We start from the raw sequence: 23,517 nt of genomic DNA, 5'->3' as shown, positions 1-23,517 counted from the left end.
CCGTTATGTGCGTGATTAATCACAAGAGATTCAAGTGATTGTGTGCAGGTATTTATTGAAGATCTAAGAAGATTTGAAGACAAAGAAGATATTGAAGATTTCTGATTTGAGGTTCATAATATTTGGTGTGCATAATACTTGTTTCGATAAAAAGAGGATTCAACTATAATCGGTTTTATCCTGGTGATAGAATTGGATTGATTAGATGAGTAGATCGGCATCAACACAATTCTTTGGATTAAGAGTGTTGATTGAAAAATCTTAACGATTACTTTGGTAATTGAACATAAGATAGATCTAAGGACCCGACGAAGGAGTTTATGTTAAGATAAACAGAAGAGCCTTTGTCCAACTCATATCACTTGGTTGAAGAGAGTTGATACCAAATGGATTTGTTGTTCCTTTACTTTTTGGAATATGAACCAAAAGGAATTGTTCCAGGTACGTGACTTATTCATAAGTTGGAGGCGTGGGAATACAAACGGAAATAGGTGAACTATAGGTTTAGTTGCTTGGTCTCAACTATACGAAGTTAGGTTTAATTTTGTGTAGCGTCTTAATCCTGAGAGTATTCAATTATGGACAAGGTCCCGGGGTTTTCTGCATTTGCGGTTTCCTCGTTAACAAAATCTTTTTGTGTCATTTACTTTTATTTTCCGCATTATAATTGTTTAATTATAATTAAAGTAAATTACACAAAACGTTAATTCCTATTTACTTGATAAGTGATCCCATTGTGTTTGGTTAAGTCCGAACCTTTTTATCAAGTAAACGTACTTCGTTATTCTATTGTCTCGATCTCGTATCCATAGACGATCATGCGAAGTGTGAACGATTAGTTGCATTGTCTCGACTCAGACCATAGACAATCACTTTCAGAGAAAGGACTTATATGTGGAAAAGTTTTAGATTGAGGTATATTTGGGTACCCTCGTCTTTTCAAACTCATCTATCACTTTGAAAGTCTATTTCTACTCTATCTCCTATATTGAGACATCAGTCGTGTTACGATATAGTTTTCTCTATATACATTTGAAGAATGTTTCAATGATTGAAATAAAGAGTTTAGAATCTTGTAACCATCTTAGGGTATAAGCTTAGTGTGTTCGCACATTAGTGTATAATTCCAAAACCAGGAGCTTAAAATATGCATACTTGTGTGTATACAAAAAGGTTGTAGGAGACTCGGTAAGTATGCGTACCCGTACGCATACTGGCGGAAGTTCACGTCCGTGAATTTCTGCTGAGTTTGAAAACCAAAACCAAACTCATTCGGTTACCTAAAGTAAGCGTACTCATACGCATACTGGCGGAAAGTTCACATCCGTGAATTTTCGCTGAGTTTGAAATATAAAACAAACTCAAATCTGGTTACTTAAGTACGCATACCCCTATGCATACTTAAGTAGGTTACTTTCTAAAATAGGTTGTACATGAACCTAAAACATTTATCAATAAGGAATGCAATCTTTGCAAATCGTGGCTATAATTTTCATGTATTGATTCGAGTGAATCAAACCGATTTTGTTTCAATTGTGTTCTTGTATAAATCCATGAGAATATAGTAATTGAATAACTCTTTAACTAGTTTCATTTGAGTCATTTGAACTAGTTAAGGTTAAGATGAATAAGGTTGATATGAGAGTAATCATATGGTTAACCTCGGTTAACTATTTATGAACCAACATGGTGTACATGTTTGGGTACGGTTACATAAACCTAAATGAGGGTACATTTCATTTGTGTGTAACAAGATAAGTTCGATCTAACGGTTAAAAGATATTAGCTTGGTTGAATCAGGTTTTTTATCTAACGGTGAATATTGAATGCTTTGTCACCAAGGTAACTTGAATTGCAAACCCTGATTTGAAAACTATATAAAGGATAACTCTAGCAAATTGGAAACCTAATCCACACACCTCCTATGTGTTACTAGTTGCATAACTAGATTCGATTCTCCCTTAACCTTAGGTTTCTTCTCGAGACCCTGTAGGTTAACGACTTGAATACTTCATTGGGATTGTGAAGCCAGACCCAACTATTCTCTTTGTAGTTACGTGATCTGATCTTGGTGTTTCTATCGTGATTGAGTGAAATTATAAAATTGGCTTGAGATTTATATCTCTGATAGGCAAGATAGAAAAGTAGTCACAAACACCTTTGTCTCATCGTTTGTGATTCCACAATAACTTGCGCTAGTCGATTAAGTTTATAGTGAGGTGATTGATAATAGTAGGTTGTTCTTTGGGAATATAAGTCCGGTTTATCAATTAGTTCCTGTTCACCTTGATTTATCAAAATACAGAACAAAAACTCTTGGGTATTTCTGTGGGAGACAGATTTATTCAATTCTATATACTTTTCTGTGTGAGACAGGTTTGTTTATCAAGTCTTCGACTTTGGGTCGTAGCAACTCTTAGTTGTGGGTAAGATCAGCTAAGGGAATCAAGTGCGTAGTATCCTGCTGGGATCAGAGACGTAAGGAGCGCAACTGTACCTTGAATCAGTGTGAGATTGATTAGGGTTCAACTACAGTCCAGTCCGAAGTTAATTGGTAGTAGGCTAGTGTCTGTAGCGGCTTAATATAGTGTGGTGTTCAATCTGGACTAGGTCCCGGGGTTTTTCTGCATTTGCGGTTTCCTCGTTAACAAAATTCTGGTGTCTGTGTTATTTCTTTTCCGCATTATAGTTTGTTATATAATTAAAATATCACAGGTTGTACTTTAAGATCAATCAATTAGAATATACAACCTTTGGTTATTGATTTACATTGATTGATACTTGAACATTGGTCTTTGGTACCATTCAAGTAATTCTCTTATGTTCATCTGGGCTCTCAGATTTCTATTTGCTGATTACAGATTGAATTAAGAGTTAGAGATATTAAACTCTTTCATATACTTTATTCTAGATTGAATCTGACTGTCTAGTTGATTCTCTAGAAAGTATATTGGAGTAAGTCCTCTCGGATTGCCGAACGAATTGCTAGCTTTGGTTGTTAGATCCCCGCATTTTCAATTGGTATCAGAGCAGGCAAACACATTAAATACCTTACAAGTCTGTGTTTGCAGCGATCTGATATGGACAGATGTGCTATCTCTATAAACGTACCACCAGTCTTCGATGGATCAAATTACTTGTGGTGGAACATTGATATGTGTGCCTTTCTTGAAGCGCGTGATATTCAATCATGGGCTTATGTAGCTAATAGCTATGATGCTGCCGTTGTGGCAGTAGGGAATGCGACCGTTCCAAAGAACATTGGTGCATACGATGCTACAGAGATACTTGCTGCAAAGAAAAACTCCGAAGGTTTGAATGTCATCATACATGCCATTACCCTAGATCTTCAGCACCATGTGACTACGTGCACTCAGTCTAAAGATGCTTGGGATATCTTAGAAACCGTATTCGAAGGAAATACCAGCGAAAAGGAAGCTAGGCTTTAAAATCTTAATTCCGATTGGGAAACCTTCGTATGGCGGATGAAGATTCATTTGATAAGTTTAATCACAAAGTGTCTGAAATTGTTAATGCATCTTTTGCATTGGGTAAGACTATTCCTGAAAAGGACATTGTGATAAAAATTCTCAGATCGCTTCCATCTAGATATGATTCTAAGAAGTATGACATCGTTGAAGGAAATAACCTTGATGCTCTCTCCATAAATACGTTGGTTGTGAAGCTAAAGATCTTTGATCACGAGCATACATCCAAAATTGGAAAGGATGTTGCCTTCAAAGCACAAAGGAACACTAAATTACTTGACAAAAGTAAAAGTGTTTATGTCTCTAAGGATGATCTTTCTTAGACTGATTCATCAGATGAAGATCTTGACAATTCAGTCTCTATAATCACAAGGCAGTTTAGGGATTTTCTATTGAAGAGAAGTAAACGGTTTTCCTGAGACAAACCTAGGTCGTCAGTTAAACCTCACAATCACATTCCTCCTAAAAACAGGGATGCTGAAGAGGCTGATGACGAGGATATGCCATTGTGCTTTAAGTGTAAAGGTTTTGGTCATTTTTCAAATGAGTGTCCGAACCATAGAAAATACACTGGAAACAAAGGTCTTGCTGCAACCCTTGATGAAATGTCTGATCACTATGATTCCAATGAAGACAAAAAATTAAGTGTTGCACTTCTTTGTGAAGATATTGATTTTGATAATTGTATCAATACATACATCAATCTTGATATCCTTCCAAAAGAAGACTCAACCAATCTGGAAGAAGAAATTAACCTTTCTTTTGGAAACTCTATGTCTGATTTTTCAGGTTCCACTCTGTGCCTAGAAGCTTGCACATCTCGGGCGTCTGAATCATCTTATTCAGTGACATGTTCTTATTGTTCACTCAAATGTCATGAAATTTCAAAGTGTTTCATGTACAAACACAAGATGAGACATGTCAAGAGACTTCAAAGAAGATCAAATCGCCTAGCAAACAAGCTCAAACTTGTTCAAAAAACTGCTGAGGTATATAAGAATTTATCCTCTTCAATGAAGTTGGTTTCCAAAGATAGGTCAAGACCACTAGAGAAAAGAGTATGGTCTAAACAATTTAATAAACATGGATCTATGAATTCCTTTCAAAAAGGTTATGGTGGACAAATTGTTGTTCACCGCAGCACAACTTGATTGTGTTGTTTTTGTGCATCTTGTCCCATGTGCCTGGTCAAAAGAGACAAGATTGTACACACCTCGGGCTTTAAGAAAGGAAAAGTATTTTTTTCTTATTAGTTTTTTTTTTTGCTTTGGTTTGCAAATTTTGGAATTCTTTCATATCTAATTGATATTAGAATGGACTTCTCTGTCTTATGAAAGAGGGTTATTCTCGACTCTCCCTAGGGTTGTGAATTGTGCGTGCGTGAACCTGTGATGTTTAAGGTTTCGTGACTCTACATCCCTTTTTCATTCTCTGAAACTCTTTTCATCTTAAGACTGCCTGTTGAGTTTAAATTGTGATTTCCTCTCACAAATATGATTGTTAAGCCATCAATCATGAAGGAAAAAGAAAAATCTCTGTTACCTCCAACTTTGAAAAGAAAAAGAAGGAATGTGAGAAAGCCAAGAGCTGTTCCTTCAAATTCTCAGAAGTTTTCTGATGTTCATTAAGAGAAGAAGGAAGCAAGGAAGGAGATTCAGCAAATAAAGGCTTTTGTTAGGAGAACTCTCGAAATTCAGAAGGTCCTTGTTGGACATCATCAGCCTATAAGGTTTGATGGAATTGATACCTTTCTCCATGAACCTTATGTTCCCATGGCTGTTGACGACAAGGAGTTCGAGGACGATAAAGAATTCTTCAGAGGTCTCATTGTCTAGTAAATCTTCTTTTTATGTTTTTAGAAGAATAACTAGGGTTTGGAATAGCCATTATTGTGAGTACACATAGCTATGTCCAACGATTTTCATCTTCAATGTTTTTAGATTTATTTATTTAAATTCTAAGTTATTTAGAAGATGATTTTTGCAATTTTAATCTTTATGATTTTATATATTGCAAAGTGTTATGGTATATGTTGTTTACGTCCATGAACCTGTGACTGTCCCATACTTGTTCAAAAGTTATCTCTATTATGTCGGTATGAAAGTATTGAAAGAAGATAGAATGAACTTTTGACATTACAAAAGTTAAAGCCTTTTATGTCATTGTTTTGTTGGAAGAAAGGATAAAACTTTTGTTTACAAGGATTAAGTCTATTGCATGTCATTGTGCAAATAGTGATGAAAATAGAATGAATCCTTGTCTATTCCGCAGTATTGGTCAATCTCTGATCCACATTTTTGTGCATATACTGTGTTGCTCCATAAGTTTTCTTATGTTTGAGCATGACCAATTGAATTAATCATTCTCTTGAGGTCAGTTTAGTTGTTGCTCTGTAAGTCCTCTTATGACGAGCATGTCCGATTGAATTAATCATGGGTTTTCTTGTGGTTAATTTAATTGTGCATTTCGATTGGATTAATCATGGATTCTTTTGTGGTTAATTCAATTGAATAATTTGAATTTTCAAATTCATGTTTTCATGTGATTTGGTTATGTCCAAAGAAATCCTTCTTTTCTTGTGAAAGTAAGGTCGCCTTTGTTGTTCTGTCGAGAATGACATTTTATGGGGGAGAGTTATTTTTGAACTTGTGCTTAATTGTCAAATCATTTTGGGGAGTGCCGCTGTGGAATATTATAGGGGTTATCTTGTATCTTTATAAACTTCTTGATGATTGCATTTAGTTTCGGCTTTATGATGGCATATAAATAAGTTATATGGTATTCTCTTTTGGTCATGAAGTATCTCTATGAAAATTTCATGAGGATCCCGCTAGTTTTCGTAACTTTTCCAATTTAATGTGTAGCGTGATACTAAAAATACATATGGTTTACGGATCATTATGTAAGGGGGAGTGGTTTTCATGTCGAGATGAAGTATTGACTAAGGGGGAGTGATACATATCACCATAGTATTGTTGTCAAAGTTGTGATACAATTGAACTTTTATGGTGTGTGATAACACTATGACACTGTATAACAATGATTGAGAGCACTTTGTTTTCTCATTGTTATCGCTACCGATATTCAACAACTATGATGCTGAACTTACAACCTTTAGGATCATGGAGTACTTGAAAGTGACGAAGATTTCGAGTCACGTTGAATATTCCAAGGAGATCAAGCATTTGGATGAGAAGCTACAACTCTTATTTATTTTGTAATCCATATGTATTGATAGTTTTGTCATTAAAATTGACAAATGGGGAGATTGTTAGAGCACTGCTCGGTCGAACTCACATGGGTTGCTATCTCAAGCATGTTTGTCAATGTTAGTGATCAAAACTATAAGTCTTGATTTCTAGCCTATTTATAGATGTCTCGGACTAGGTAGTTTGTGTAGTTGATCTTAGACTTCATGGCGTTTATCACTTGAAGACGAATAACTACTAAGGAGAGCTTGTGGAAATTCATCGACAAAAGGTATGTGGAGGCTTAAACTCATCTATCACTTGGAAAGTATATTTCTACTCTATATCCTATATTGGGACATAAGTCGTGTTACAATATAGTTTTCTCTATACACATTTGAGATTTCGAGCTGAGTATATCTCGCTTACATATTTCTCGAAATATGTGTTGGTAAGCTTTCGCTTCGACCAAGTTCATCTTATATCATGAGAAAATTAACGAGTAACATCTTACATGGTTTGTGTGATACGATCATTTGGTGTAAGACTTGGAATGTTTCGATAATGATTATTTCAATATCTTGAAAATTGCTTTGATGCTAATAGTGTGTGGAAACGGCTATTGTCATTATAGAAGAATGTTTCAATCATTGAAATAAAGAGTTTAGAATATTGTAACCATCTTTGGATATAAGCATAGTGTGTTCGCACATTGGTGTATAAGTAACCTAAAGTATGCATACTTGTGTGTATACAAAAAGGTTGTAGGAGACTGGGTAAGTATGCATACCCGTACGTATACAGGCGGAAGTTCACGTCCGTGAATTTTTTCTGAGTTTGAAAACCAAAACCAAACTCATCCGGTTACCTAAAGTACGCGTACCCGTACGCATACTGGCGGAAAGTTCACGTCCGTGAATTTCTGCCGAGTTTGAAAACTAAAGAAAACTCAAATATGGTTACTTAAGTACGCATACCCCTATGCATACTTAAGTAGGTTACTTTCTAAAATCGGTTGTACATGAACCTAAAACATTTATCAATAAGGAATGCAATCTTTGCAAACCGTGGTTATAATGTTCATGTATTGATTCGAGTGAATCAAACCGATTTTTTTTCAATTGTGTTCTTGTATAAATCCATGAGAATATAGCAATTGAACAACTCTTTAATTAGTTTCATTTGAGTCATTTGAACTAGTTATGGTTAAGATGAATAAGGTTGATATGAGAGTAATCATATGGCTAACCTCGGTTAACTATTTGTGAACCAATATGGTGTACACGTTTGGGTACGGTTACATAAACGTAAATGAGGGTACATTTCATTTGTGTGTAACAAGCTAAGTTCGATCTAACGGTTAAAAGATATTAGCTTGGTTGAATCAGGTTTTTTATCTAACGGTTAATATTGAATGCTTTGTCACCAAGGTAACTTGAATTGCAAACCCTGATTTGAAAACTATATAAAGGATAACTCTAGCAAATTGGAAACCTAATCCCCACACCTCCTATGTGTTACTAGTTGCATAACTAGATTCGATTCTCCCTTAACCTTAGGTTTCTTCTCGAGACCCTGTAGGTTAACGACTTGAAGACTTCATTGGGATTGTGAAGCCAGACCCAACTATTCTCTTTGTAGTTGCGTGATCTGATCTTGTTGTTTCTATCATGATTGAGTGCAATTATAAAATTGGCTTGAGATTTATATCTCCAATAGGAAAGATATAAAAGTAGTCACAAACACCTTCGTCTCATTGTTTGTGATTCCATAATAACTTGTTTCGCTAGTCGATTAAGTTTATAGTGAGGTGATTAATAATACTAGGCTGTTCTTCGGGAATATAAGTCTGGTTTATCAATTGGTTCATGTTCACCTTGATTTATCAAAATACGGAACAAAAACTCTTGGGTATTTCTTTGGGAGACAGATTTATTCAATTATGTTAGAGCATTGCTCGGTCGAACTCGCATGCGTTGTTATCTCAAGCATGTTTGTCAATGTTAGTAATCAAAATTATAAGTCTTGATTTCTAGTCTATTATAGCTAAGTCTCGGACTATGATAGAAAGTGTAGTTGAGCTCAATGACTTCATGGCGATTCATCATACAAGTAGAAGAACTACTCAAGGAACCGTGGAACTTCTCGACAAAAAGGTATATGAAGACTTGAACTTATTTATCACTCAAAAGTCTATCTACTCTATCTCCTACTCTTTGGGACAAGAAGTCGTATGTTATATATATAGACTTGGATTATACACATTTGTATTTCGACCCGAGTATACCTCGCCCTATCTATATCTCGAAATATGTGTTGGTAAGCTTTTCGCTTCGATCAAGTTTATCTTTACCTAGTATGTTTCAATCATCTTGAAAATTGCTTTGACGAGAAATAGTGTAACAACTATATAACGTCCTCTAAGAATGTTTCAATGGTTGGAATGAGAGTTTAGATTACATAACCAATGATGGACATAAGTATTGTTGTGGAAACACATATGTGCATAAATCATATTCCTTGAATCAAAGTTTGCGAACTTTGTTGATCAAGAGAAACCGGAAGAATGGCTTGTTGCCAAGTCTGCGAACTGCCGAAGTTCTCAAACCCGAGAATTTATGCTGGAGTTGAAATACTAGTTGCGTGATTACAAGTCCGCGAACCCAACCCGCGAACCGGCGGAAAGTCTTTTGCCGAGATTTTATGCTGGAGTTTGTAAACTCTGTCCGGTTGCTTAAGTCCGCAAACCTAGTCTGCGAACTTGAGAAGTTTATATATCTAAAGATGATTTCTGAACTTAAACTTAAAAAGACTAAGGAATGTAGTTTGCAAACCGTGGATATAAAAGTTCATGAACCGATTCAAGTGAATCAAATCATCCTTACTTCAATTGTGTCTTGTGTAGTACATGAGATTTCCTTGCAATTGAACAACTCTCTAACTAATTCATTTGAAGTCATTTGAACTAGTTATGGTGAAGAAGAACATGGTCGATATGAAATGCTCATATGGCTAACCAATTGGTTAATTATTGTTGAACCAACAAGTGCATACGTTTGGGTACGGTTAACAAACCTAGAAACGGGCATTGTCAAGTGTGTATAACAAGCTAAGTTTTCGATCTAACGGTTAAGAAATATTAGCTTTAATCTAAATCAGGTTTTCATCTAACGGTGGATATTTATTTCTTTGTTACCAAAGCAAAACCCTGATTTGAAAGACTATATAAAGGAGACATCTAGTATTGTGCAAAACTCCCTAAGCCTTACGTGTGATACTAGTTTGCATGCTAGAGTCGTTTCTACTTTAACCTTTGGTTTTCTTCTTCTAAAACCTAGTTAACGACTTAAAGACTTCATTGGGATTGTAAAGCCAGACCGATACTACTTTTATCGTAGTTGTGTGATCTGATCTTGCATCTTCTATCGTACTAGTACAATCATATTGATTGGCTTGAGATTGATATCTCCGATAGGCAAGATATAAAAATTAATCACAAACATCTTCGTCCCATTGTTTGTGATTCCATAATATCTTGTTTCGCTACCATATGATTAAGATTGTTGTGAGGTGATTGATTAACCTAGGATGTTCTTCGGGAATATAAGACCGGATTATCAGTTGGTTCCTGTTCACCTTGATTATTATCAAAAGACGGAACAAAACTTTTAGGGTTTTTCTGTGGGAGACAGATTGATCCTTTGATAGACTTGTCTGTCTGAGACAGATTTGTATATTGTTAAAGCCTGCGATTTTGGGTCGTAGCAACTCTTAGTTGTGGGTGAGATAAATTAAGGGAATCAAGTGCGTAGCATCCTGCTGGGATCAGAGGCGTAGGGAGTAAAACTGTACCTTGGATCAGTGGGAGACTGACTGGGGTTCAACTATAGTCCAGTCCGAAGTTAGCTTGTAGTTGGATAGTGTCTGTAGCGGCTTAATACAGTGTGTGTTCAATCTGGACTAGGTCCCGGGGTTTTTCTGCATTTGCGGTTTCCTCGTTAACAAAATTTCTGGTGTCTGTGTTATTTCAATTTCCGCATTATATTGTTTTATCTTTATAATTGAGATAATACAGGTTGTGCGTTAGATCATCAATTAGAGTAATCCAACCTTTGGTTGTTGATTGTCATTGATTGATCCTTGGATATTGGTCTTTGGTACCATCCAAGTTATTCCTTGTGTTTGATTAAAGACTCGCTGATTTCTATTAGCTCGAGTAAATCAAAACAAGAGAGAGATATTAACTCCTTGAGATACTTTTACCTAGATTGAGTCTGACTGTCTAGTTGATTCTCTAGAAAGTATTTCGGAGTTAGTCCATACAGATTGCTAAGCGAAATATTCGGTGGTGTTGTTAGACCCCCGCTTCTTTTATTGGTATCAGAGCAGGCAAACACATTCAAAGACCTCAAAAGTCTGTGTTTGTAGCAATATGAGGATGGACGATATTATCTATGATAACGCAACACCAGTTCAGAGTCACTCTCGTAAGTTTCAAGGTCTGTTCGACTATGAGAAAAACTCTGTCTCTTGTCCCTCATCTGAATCTGCATTCTACTGGGAAAAATCTCTTGATGAACAGTTGGATGATCTTTCAGATGACAGTGATTCAGAAGAGGGGCAAAGCATTGATGAGGAAGTTTCTCAATATATCAAGCTGTTTGACAGTGCTTTGGAAGAAAAGAAGTCAACAAGTTACTTGAGTAAATACATGGCTCCTCTTTGTCAAAAAAAACAGAAAACTGAGAAAACTCTTTAAAGGATATGATGGTGGTTACAAATTCCTAAAATCTATCGTTAAAGATCGTGATGAAGATGTACGCACAAAAAGGTCTGAATGTGATAATCTTCTCCGAAATCTCGGTGTGTTGAAAGAAAGACTTGCAGATGCCAATGCAAGATATGACTCTTAACAAAAATGTTTTAGTGACAGAGAACTCAACCTTCTTATCAAAGAAAAATCCTTGGAATCTGATCTTGTAGCTGCTCTTGATAAAGTAAAATCACTGGAAGAGAATCTGAGAAAATTCAATTCTAGCTCTACAAAATTGTCTTCTATGATTGGAGCATGTAAAGAACATCGTGATACACCATGGTCTGGGCTATAAAGGAATAGAGGCTCCAAAAAATAGTAAGATTAATTTTGTTAAAGCTGTTAATAATTCTCCTTGTTAAAAACCTGTGTTAGATTGTAATGTTCTTGAGAACAAGGATTCTGCTCCTTATAAAACTGCTCATAACAGAATTATCAAACGTAAGTCCTTTAACTGCTATTACTGTGGGAACAAGGGACATTCTGATCAAAGGTGTCGTCTGCGGATAAGGAATGAAAAACTTCACAACGTTCTTGCATGGATGTATAAAGAAGTTGTTAAACCTGTATCACAGATTGTTGGAGAAAACTACTCTCACACTCAAGGGATGTTCTGTGATAAGGCTTTTCTTAACCATGTGTTCAAAACGAAGGATGCCTATACTGGTAAAAGGAAGAATGGCAAGAGTATGACAGATCCGGTGAATCACTCCGGAAAGAGAAAAAGGCATAGAAGAAAGAAAAATGAGTTAAGTTCTTATAATCTTCTCAAAAAGGGTTGTGGATCCAAGACTTCCAGTTCAAACTTCTTACATGTCAACAATCGAGTCTCTGATCTGAAGAATATCATAAACAGACTCAAACGGGATATCAAGAAAACATGGAATGCTGTCAACCCAGGTACTCCTAAATCTCTTCTTGATAATACCTCTTCAACTAAACCAGGTAGTTTGTTAAATACCGTCGAAAAGGAAAAAGGAGAAGTGAATATTGATGAGCAAGATGCTCATCTTATTACACCCTGACAAGTTCATGATTGCATCTCTTTTTAATAAAAAGGGATGCTCATGATTCTCAGGATTTTCATCTTGAGAAAGCTGTCAGGATTGTACAGTGTTCTGTGTTAATTTTTCAGAGTTTCTTTACTCCGGTTGCTTCTCAACATCTATTTCGTTTTGATCTTTAGACTGTTGTTAGGCCTAGCATGGGCCTTGTTCTCTAGTACCCGCACCAACTCACACGAACGTCATGTTCCCTAGGTTTTGTTGGAATACCTTATATATATAATGTGTTCCAGAAGAATAAAAGATTCTAAAAGTCTTTTGATGCACAATGGAAGGAACCAACAAGGTTGATGATGTTGAGTTATGTCATATTGTTATCTCATGCTTTCATGCTCTTGATCATGAAAACGAAGACAAACTACCAGTTCAGATTTCTTCACAGCTGGTGGGAAATATTCTTGGATATTTTAAGGTTGTACGAGAGCAACTCGGTATTGCAACAAAGAATCTTGATTTTCTTGAAGACGAACTACAAAAGGCAACTGAGGAGCTCATTCATGTTCAATCTCTAATTGCTGACAGGGTTTAGGATTCATCAGATCTTGGTTCTAGTTTTTTGTTGTTGCTTAGTATGTCTTCTTTTTGGTTTAGTTGGAAGAATAACTAGTTCTTTGAATAACAATGATTGTGACTACACATAGCTATTATTTTTCATCTTCTTGTTCTTTTTTAGGTTTACTGGTATTAAATTCTAAAAATATTTGGAGGATGATGTTTTTGCAGTATTAATATTTATGATTTTGTGATATTGCAATTTGTTATGGGATATGTGTGTTTGCGTCCGTGAACTTTGATTGTCCCATACCTTGTCAAAAGTAAAGTCGTTCGTGGTCGGTATTCACATACTGGTAAAAGAATGAATGGACTTTTGACAAATACAAAAGTTAAGCCTATAGTGTCAATTTATTTGATGGAAGATATGTTAAAATCTTTTGTTTTCAAGGATTATGTCTATTAATATCGTTATGCAAATAGTGATGGAAAGATAGAATGAATCCTTGAGTATTCCGCAGTATTGATCATCCCTGATCCATATTTTATGTATTACTATGAGGCTCCGTAATGTATCTTATGTTGAGCACTATACAACCAAGTTGATTTATTAGCATAGTTGGTGTTCCGTGAGATATGTTATGTCGAGCATATTGAACTAAATTAATCATCTTGTTTGGTTATTTAGTTATTGCTCCATAAGTCTTTTATGTTGAGCAAAACAAATGACAATTAAATTGATTACTTTTGTAATTAGTTTGGTTGTGTTTTCCAATTAGATTAATTATGGGTTCTCTTGTAATTAATCTAGTTGAGTATTTTCATACTCCGTAAGATTCCTCTTATGTTGAGTATATGAACGACTATCCTATTCATTTTATAATGGTTATGTTAGTCGTATGCTCCGTAAGTTCTCTTATGTCGAGCATAATCAATTAAGTTCATCACCTTTGTGTTTAATTTGATTGCATATCCCGATTAAATTAATCATAGGTTTTACTTGTGATTAATTTGATTGAGTTTTTGGATATAGAAAATCATTTTCATGGTTTTTGGTGTCCAATAAAAATCCTTATTTTCTTTCGAAATTAAGGTCGCTCTTGTTGTTCTTTCGGGAATGACATCTAATGTGGGAGAGTTCTTTTGAACTTGTGCTTAATGGTCATATCTTGAAGGGTGTGCGGCTGTGGAATTTTAGATGGGTTATCTTGTATCTTTAAACTCCTTGATGAATGAATTTAGCTTCGACTTTATGATTGCATCTAAATTAGTTGGTATGTATTTTTTCTTTTAGTCATGAAATGTCTCTTTCGGAAATTTCATTATGATCCCGTTCTTGTACCTTTGCCAATTTTATTGACAAAAAGGGGGAGAATTAATATGTAGTTCACACTACAAATACATATAGTTTTCGTATCATTGTGTAAGGGGGAGTGGTTTCCATGTGAGATGGAGTATTGACTAAGGGGGAGTGATATATATATCACCATAGTATTATTTTTGAAGTTGTGATACAATTGAACTTTGACGCTGTGTAATAATACTATGAAACTGTATAACAATGATCGAGACCGATGATTTCTCATTGTTATAGCTACAGATCTTCAACAACGGTGATGCTAAACTTACAACCTTTGGGATCATTGGAGTACTTGGAAGCGACGAAGATTTCGAGGAATGTTGAAGATTAGACATGTGGAATAGGAGCTACTAAAGTTTCTTTATCTTTTTTGTATTCCATATGTATTGATAGTTTTGTCACTAAAATTGACAAAGGGGGAGATTGTTAGAGAATTGATCGGTCGAACTCGCATGCATTTCTATCTCAAGCATGTTTGTCTATGTTAGTGATCAAAACTATAGGTCTTGATTTCTAGTCTACTATAGCTAAGTCTCAGACTAGGATAGAAAGTGTAATTGAGCTCAAGGACTTCATGGAAATTCATCATACAAGTAGAAGAACTACTGAAGGAACCGCTTGAACTTCTTGACAAAAAGGTATGTGAAGACTTGAACTTATTTGTCACTCAAAAGTCTATCTACTCTATCTCTTACTCTTTGAGACAAGAAGTCGTATGCTATATATATATATACTTGGATTATACACGTTTGGTATTTCGAGACGAGTATACCTCGCCTATCTATCTCTCGAAATATGTGTTGGTAAGATTTTCGCTTCGATCAAGTTTATCTTTACCTAGTATGTTTCAATCATTTGGAAAATTGCTTTCACGAGAAATAGTGCAACAACTATATAACGTCCTCTAAGAATGTTTCAATGGTTGGAATGAGAGGTTAGATTACATAACCAATGATGGATATAAGTATTGTTGTGGAAACACATATGTGCATAAGTCCTATTACTTGAACCAAAGTTTGCGAACTTTGTTGATCAAGAGAAACCGGAAGAATGGCTTGTTGCCAAGTCTGCGAACTTAGTCCGCGAACTGCCGAAGTTCTCAAACCCGAGAATTTATGCTGGAGTTGACAAACTAGTTGTGTGAGTACAAGTCCGCGAACCCAGTCCGCGAACCGGCGGAAAGTCTTTTGCCGAGATTTTCTACTGGAGTTTGTAAACTCTGCCCGGTTGCTTAAGTCCGCGAACCTAGTCTGCGAACTTGAGAAGGTTATATATCTAAAGATGATTTTTGAACTTAAACTTAAAAAGACTAAGGAATGTAGTTTGCAAACCGTGGATATAAAATTTCATGAACCGATTCAATTGAATCAAATCATCTTTGCTTCAATTGTGTCTTGTGTAGTACATGAGATTTCCTTGCATTTGAACAACTCTCTAACTAATTCATTTGAAGTCATTTGAACTAGTTATGGTGAAGAAGAACATGGTCGATATGAAATGCTCATATGGCTAACCAATTGGTTAACTATTGTTGAACCAACAAGTGCATACGTTTGGGTACAATTAACAAACCTAGAAACGGGTATTGTCAAGTGTGTATAACAAGCTAAGTTTTCGATCTAACGGTTAAGAAATATTAGCTTGAATCTAAAGCAGGTTTTCATCTAACAATGGATATTGATTTCTTTGTTACCAAGGCAAAACCCTGATTTGAAAGACTATATAAAGGAGACATCTAGTATTGTGCAAAACTAATCCCCACACCTTACGTGTGATACTAGTTTGCGTTCTAGAGTCGTTTATACTTTAACCTTTGGTTTTCTTCTTCTAAAACCAGGTTAACAACTTAAAGACTTCATTGGGATTGTAAAGCCAGACCGATACTACTTTTATCGTAGTTGTGTGATCTGATCTTGCATCTTCTATCGTACGAGTACAATCAGATTGATTGGCTTGATATTGATATCTTCGATAGGAAAGATATAAAAAGTAATCACAAACATCTTCGTCCCATTGTTTGTGATTCCACAATATCTTGTTTCGCCACCATATGATTAAGATTGTTGTGAGGTGATTGATTAACCTAGGCTGTTCTTCGGGAATATAAAACCAGATTATCAGTTGGTTCCTGTTCACCTTGATTATTATCAAAAGACGGAACAAAACTTTTAGGGTTTTTCTGTGGGAGACAGATTGATCCTTTGATAGACTTGTCTGTGTGAGACAGATTTGTTTATTGTTAAAGCCTGCGATTTTGGGTCGTAGCAACTCTTAGTTGTGGGTGAGATCAATTAAGGGAATCAAGTGCGCAGCATCCTGCTGGGATCAGAGGCGTAGGGAGCAAAACTGTACCTTGGATCAGTGGGAGACTGACTGGGGTTCAACTATAGTCCAGTCCGAAGTTAGCTTGTAGTAGGATAATGTCTGTAGCGGCTTAATACAGTGTGTGTTCAATCTGGACTAGGTCCCGGGGTTTTTCTGCATTTCCGGTTTCCTCGTTAACAAAATTTCTGGTGTCTGTGTTATTTCAATTTCCGCATTATTTTGTTTTATCTTTATAATTGAAATAATACAGGTTGTGCGTTAGATCATCAATTAGAGTAATCCAACCTTTGGTTGTTGATTGTCATTGATTGATCCTTGGATATTAGTCTTTGGTACCATCCAAGTTATTCCTTGTGTTTGATTAAAGACTCTCTGATTTCTATTATCTCGAGTAAATCAAAACAAAAGAGAGATATTAACTCTTAGATCGTTTATCTGATTGATGCACCTTTTAATATGTTATGCTAAACACAAATACGAAACTTTTGATATTTAAATCACGCCCGAAATTTTTACCAATTGCTCCCAGCTTCTGAGTTTGCAGAGGACAATGCAGAAACATCTTTGACGAGATTTTCACAAAACATGTTGCAATGACTCCGAACCATATGTTACCATGAAAACACTTTGTAATGAATGTGAAAGTGATTGGTGAATATATATTGTGAATGTAATAATTCATACTTGCATTCTTCATGATGGAAGCTCTTTAGCTCATCATACTGGCTATATTGCATTTTCAGCAGGGTACGACCCGAAACAAAAAGACAAAGTGGTTGATAAGAGGATGGAGATTATCGGAAGTGGCGGTTCTGATGTTGTCTCATTTACGATTCAAACATATAGGCGTTCTACCTATGATATCGTTGTTGAGCCCGACTCTCCGAGTGATGCTTATATTCCGAGCGACCAAATGATAGAGAATGTATCAGATGAAATCTTGGCATTTGTTCACAAATATCTTCAACAAATGTGAAGAATCTTTGAAAGTGTCAAAGGAGTTTAGATATGGATTTATGAGTTGTCTGGCTCCGTCACATGAGGAGTATTTACTTGTAATGAGCATATTCCACAAAGCTGAAATGTGATTAGATCATGAACTAATAGGCCAAAATTGAGGACCTAAGCTTGCAACTGAGCTTCGCGACTGTATAAATAAATAATTATGTCTTGAAAATTGAGCGAATCTTCATTAGAGGAGTTGATATTAAGCTTCCATATTTGTGAGGAATATAAAATGATAAGTTTTGTTGGGTTTTTAAGCAAACAAACAATGACACGTGGTTTTACAAGAAATTTGTAAAAATAATACTTTCTTTGAACTGGTGAAATTAAAATCCTAATTACTGAATATAAAAAAGTATAACAAACATTTCGGAGGAATTCTGAAATTATAATAATCGAAAGGTAATTTTGAAATGCTAGACTAGGTTCCAGGGGTTTTCTGCCAAGCAGTTTTGAAATCTTGTGTGTTGTGTGATTTAGTTTACTTACGCACTATACTTGTTTATATTTATAGTCAAAGTAAATATATTTGTACGTTCATCTACTTGGGTATAATCCCGTAGTTAGTACGGTGACGAACTCTGACTATATACCAAGTTACATCTTGTTGAATTAATTCTTTGGCTATTACTATTTCTGTAGAATTAAACAAGTTGTGTCTGTATAGGTTGATATGATTGTGGTATACTCAATACCCTCGTCATTTGACTTACATATATTTAAATGTTTGTTTTCTTATCCGTTTTTTTTTGGGTTTCAAAATATGTAGATTTTGTATTTTCCAATTACTTGAAATCGATTATATTTTTAAAATGTTTCTGCGATGGTAAAACTTAGGTATTTTTCCTCTTTTATCTATAAATAAAATAAATTATAGGTAATTTGGATTCTCAATCGGCCACGTGACAAAAAGAAAACAAATATACAATAAGGAAAGCGTACTTTGGTCTCTTTCTTAAAGCTACAGCTACAGGTTGAACATTCGCTCTATTCTTTATTTTTCTAAGAACATGGGTCTATCCTATTCTACCAAACTTGCTGATTGAAATCAAAGTGAATGTACACCTCTTTTCTGAAATGAGGTTTCGATTTTGCCTTATCATCCTACGATATTTTCATAAACAAGCTAATAAAGGATATTATTCTCATTTTATGAGTGCTTTACCCCTTGTGACTGATGATGAGTGCTAAAAAATGCATATTTCTATATATTTTTCTTGGCATTTAACTCATTTTTTGTGCATTAATTCTACATTTTATCCCATATTCTGTATTTTCATTGTTTTCAAGAATAAATATTTTTCTTAATTAATTTTGCATTTTTAGGTAATAAATAAAGTTTGGATGAATAGCAGAGCGGAAAAGAGCAGAAAAGCAGTGAAAAGCCGGGAGGAATTACACAAGGAAGCCGCGAAGAATGTTGTGCACAAGACCAAAAGGCTAGAAGTGGGCTTGAAGAAGAAGAATTGTCCTTAAAGAAGATATGGGCTTGGCATACCCAAGGCCCAAAACCCTTACTCAAACACATTTCCACTATCCAAGCCCGTCTCGGATTTCAGCCGTCAGATCAAAGCATTTCAGCATCCTACGGTCGCTCCATCATCGCACATCAAACTCCGAAGCCCCCGCTTTACATCGCAACGCCCATCTCCATCTTGGGTCGTCCGTTTTGCTACATCCCTTCATCCGACGGTCGCTCCACGCTTACCTCCGTATCGCCGTTGGATCCACCTACCATCTTCCCATCCATCGCTCCTTGTCGAGATCATCAAACCGCGCTATCCCCGCTTCACACCCTAGTCACCGAACCCTATTACCCAACCAAACGGACCCTTCTTCTCCATCGGGTTCTTCCTCTCTTCTTCCCAAATTCTCTGCAACTCTGCCATCTCCATCACCACCATCTCTTCCATCTCCACCTCGAACACCACCACTACCACCTTCCCCCGACAAACTCAGGATTCAATCACCACCCTTGTCTCTTCCTTTCTCGTCTGTATCATCGAGTCCTGATGCTACAAACTCGACAGTGAGAGAAGCTAGGGTTCACAGAAGTCTAGGTCTAGGCCAACAGCGCAACAAGAGCTAGAGGAAGAGCAGTAGAACATCAAGAAGCATGGGTCGAAGCCAATTTACACATGGGTATGTCGAATTTGATTTTCCCCAAAAAATTAGGGTTTCGAATTAGGGTTTTGTATTTTGTTGTAAGCTATAAAAGGGAAGTGATGTAGGATGTTAAAGGGTGTTCTTGGTTAGCCGAGATACCCCCAAATTTGGGTTAATCACTGTTTAATTTTAGTTTTAATTTTCAAGTGAATATTTAGGGTTCTTCAATTTCTGTTCATGTTTGTTCTTTGCTGATTTCACTGTTAATTTTTAGGGTTCTTCTTTTGCAATTTTCATTCACTGTTTAGTAGTTTAAATGTTGTGTTGTTCATGTTAATCATGTGTTGTTCCATCTGTTTTCTCATGTTCTGAGTTCACTGCTGAGGCTCAGATGATGCTTTAGTGGACTGTTAGATAGTGGAATGCTAGGTTAGAGCCTTAGTGCAATGTGTTGATTGAGAAATGGGAAGAGATTGATGCTCATAGTGCCTGTGATTGATTGTTCTGTCAAAAGACAGTCAATGCTAGGGGCAAACTAGTGAGCAAATTAGTTTTCCTCCCATTCTAGATGTATGCATAGGATTTTCAACTCAACCTAGGATCACATTGTTTGGCTAGGACACAAGGGTGGATTCAAAGCCTTAGCTTAACCCACATTTTGTTTTCACAGTCACTTGCAACTTAACTGTTTTGTTACTTCTTCTCCTCCCTGCCCTTGGCTCACAGCCTTGGTTTCTTTGGTTTTGTTTCCTGTTTTGTCACTGTTTTGAATCTCTTGTTTTGTCAACTGTTAGCTTCTCAAATGTTAGGATTAGTTTACTGTTGTGTGTCAATGCTAGGTTAGAGCCTTAGAGCATTGAGTTGATTGAGCAGTGGGGAGAAACTAGTGCTCACTAGTGACTGTGAGCAAGCTGGTTCTCTTCCCACTCTAGATGAATGCCTAAAGCCATTGCCTTGGCTTTTTTTTTTTTTTCCTTTTTTTACTTCATTGTCAGCTTATCTCCACACTCCTGCCCTTGGATTGTAGCCTTGGTTTGCAACTATCTCTGTTTTGTTATTACTTGGCTTGCACTGTCACCATTGCTGCTTTCTTTCCTTTCCCTTGCTGTGCACCTGCTCCTGCTGTGCCAGCCACCACTGCTGCTGCTGGTTTCCACTGCTGCTGCTGCAACTGAGCTTGGCTCACAGCACAAGCCCAGTTCAGTCCACAGTTAACTCCAAAGGCCTAGTTACTCTCAGGTCAAAAGCTAAGCCCGGGAACAAAGCCCAAAAGCCCAAATCCAGCCACTGTTTGGTTTACAAGCCAACTGAGTTCAAGGCTCAGTTCAGTTCACTTGAACCCAAATTCATTACATTTCCAAAGGCCCAGATCCTTGACTGAATCCAAAACCCAAGTTCACAGTTCATTCCAACATCATTCAAAGGCCCAAGGCCTAAAGCACTTCACCATTACAACAAACCCACTAAGCCCAAAGCACAATTAGAAGCCCAATAGCAAATTTAGAGCCCAAATAGCTAGAAACTCCAAACACTCCCAATCTCTGTGGATCGACCCGTACTTGCACGAGCTACAACTGACGACCGTGCACTTGCGGTATTACTGTAGGCCCGTTTCATTTCGCTTCAATTTTATACGCTTTCCCGGGTCCACCAAGTTTTTGGCGCCGCTGCCGGGGATTGGTGCTGTGTTTTTCTTGTAGTTTTATTGGCTATTTTTGCATTTCACTGTATAGCATTTGCATCTGCATCTGCTTCACTTCATTTGCTGTTGGACCTGCTGTTCTGAACTAGTTTTTCCTCTGCTGGGACGCCACCAAGGAAAAGAACCAAAGCCCAACTGGGTTTTTGCAACAATATCAGAGCAGCTGGGATGTGCTTAAAAGGTAACCCATTTAAGAGAACCCGAATTGTGGGCTTCCAATTTTTAATTGTGGGCTTGTAATATTAAAGCCAATTTTTGGGCTTTTTATTTTCTGTTGGGTTTGTAATTAATTTTTGTGGGCTTGTTTGTTTAATTTGTGGGCTTGTATTTAATTTTTGTGAGCTTGTTTAATTTGGACTTGTATTTTGTATTCTGGGTTTTTAAACCCAGCTGAGCTTGTAACCGATCACGCTAGGTTAACTCGTTAGTGGGCCGAGTACCCAAATTCTAGGCCGAGATTTTGGACTCAGTTTCACCAAACGTTTTCAAACCAGCTGAGCCAAAGCAAACACAAAACCAAACAGTGGGCTTGCTCCCATTCAAAAACCAAATTTTATTTTATTTAAAAAAAAAAAAAAAAAAAAAAAAAAAAAAAAAACCAAAATTTTTACTTTTCTCCCATTCAAAAACCAAATTTTACTTGCTCCCATTTTAACAACCAAATTTTTTTTTCTTTATCCCATTAAAACCAAACTTGCTCCCAAATTTTAAAAAAACCAAAAAAATTTGCTCCTTATTTCAAAAACCAAAATTTTCCCAAAAATCCAAACCCATTAAAACCAAATATTTTTCCCAAAAATCCAAACCCATTAAAACCAAATAGTGGGCTTTGTGTCTTTTCAATATGGGCCAACCTAGTGCTCTCCATGAATACATGTATCCCACAATAAAAATTCCATTATCATGTATTGTATTACCTCAAACCAATACCCCTTTTAAAATAAATGCAAGCATGATACAAATACTTCCTATATTTCGAGGGTTCGATTCTGAGAACCCCTATACTCATGTAAGAGAGTTTGAACAAATTTGTCGGACTATGCAACCTGATCATATGTCCGAAGACTCTTTGAAATTGCGTTTGTTTACATTTTCTCTAAAGGAAAGGGCCAAAACATGGTTTTACGGTTTGAGACCACAATCAATCACCACTTGGGAACAACTCACTAATCAATTTTCCAAAGATTTTTTCCACATCATAGGACCATCGCTATTCGTCAAAATATCAATTGTTTTGTCCAGTTGGATGAGGAAACTGTTTTTGACTATTTTGAACGTTTTAATGATTTATTGAGCGAATGTCCACACCATGGATTTGAGAAGTGGAGACTTGTCGCTATCCTCTATGAGGGACTAGACTTTAAATCTCGAGCCATGGTTGAGTGTATGTGTAATGGTGAATTTCTTGATAAAACTGTGGATGATGCATGGAAATTTTTAGCTGAGATTGCGGAGAAAACCCGTCAATGGGAATCCATTAGGGAAACTGAGACACTATCACATGATATAGGTGGTAATGAATTGAACTTTGAAAATAACATGTCTAGTCCTTCTCATGTGTATGATATTGAATATGAACCTAATCTATAGGAACATGAGTTGACTAATGACACCACAACTGCTAATAGGGACAAGTATGCATATTACTATGATGATGATGATGATAATGTTATGTTAGAAGAACATGTCTATGCTGAAAATATTGTGGAACCTTTGGTTTCAAATACATTAGGCTTTTCTGCCCCGACCTTCATGAATGATATTTCTTCTAATATTCCATATGCATGTGATGTTGATACTGATTTAGATATTGTGCAATTATCCTGTGAAGAGCATGACTTAGGTAAATCTTCTGTTGACACTAATGATCCTATGCATGAAAACATAGTTGATGTGTCTGATTCCATACTTAAGCCACAATATATTGCTTATGTTGATGATAATTTGAATATATCGGATAACCATGATTCTGAA

At 36.3% G+C, this 23,517-nt stretch overlaps 1 non-coding gene across 1 annotated transcript; it reads right to left on the bottom strand.

Annotated features, from left to right (window-relative positions):
* Positions 1-22,755: 22,755 nt before the first annotated feature.
* On the bottom strand, positions 22,756-22,859 carry LOC113300803. Its single transcript, XR_003335925.1, has one exon. It is a non-coding gene; the product is annotated as a small nucleolar RNA R71 (small nucleolar RNA).
* Positions 22,860-23,517: the final 658 nt, after the last annotated feature.

The sequence above is a fragment of the Papaver somniferum genome, chromosome 7 (genome assembly GCF_003573695.1).
Source record: "Papaver somniferum cultivar HN1 chromosome 7, ASM357369v1, whole genome shotgun sequence".
Taxonomy (NCBI): Eukaryota; Viridiplantae; Streptophyta; class Magnoliopsida; order Ranunculales; family Papaveraceae; genus Papaver; species Papaver somniferum.
The sequence above is the reverse complement of the archived record's forward strand: the minus strand, read 5'-3'. Positions and strand labels throughout refer to the sequence as shown.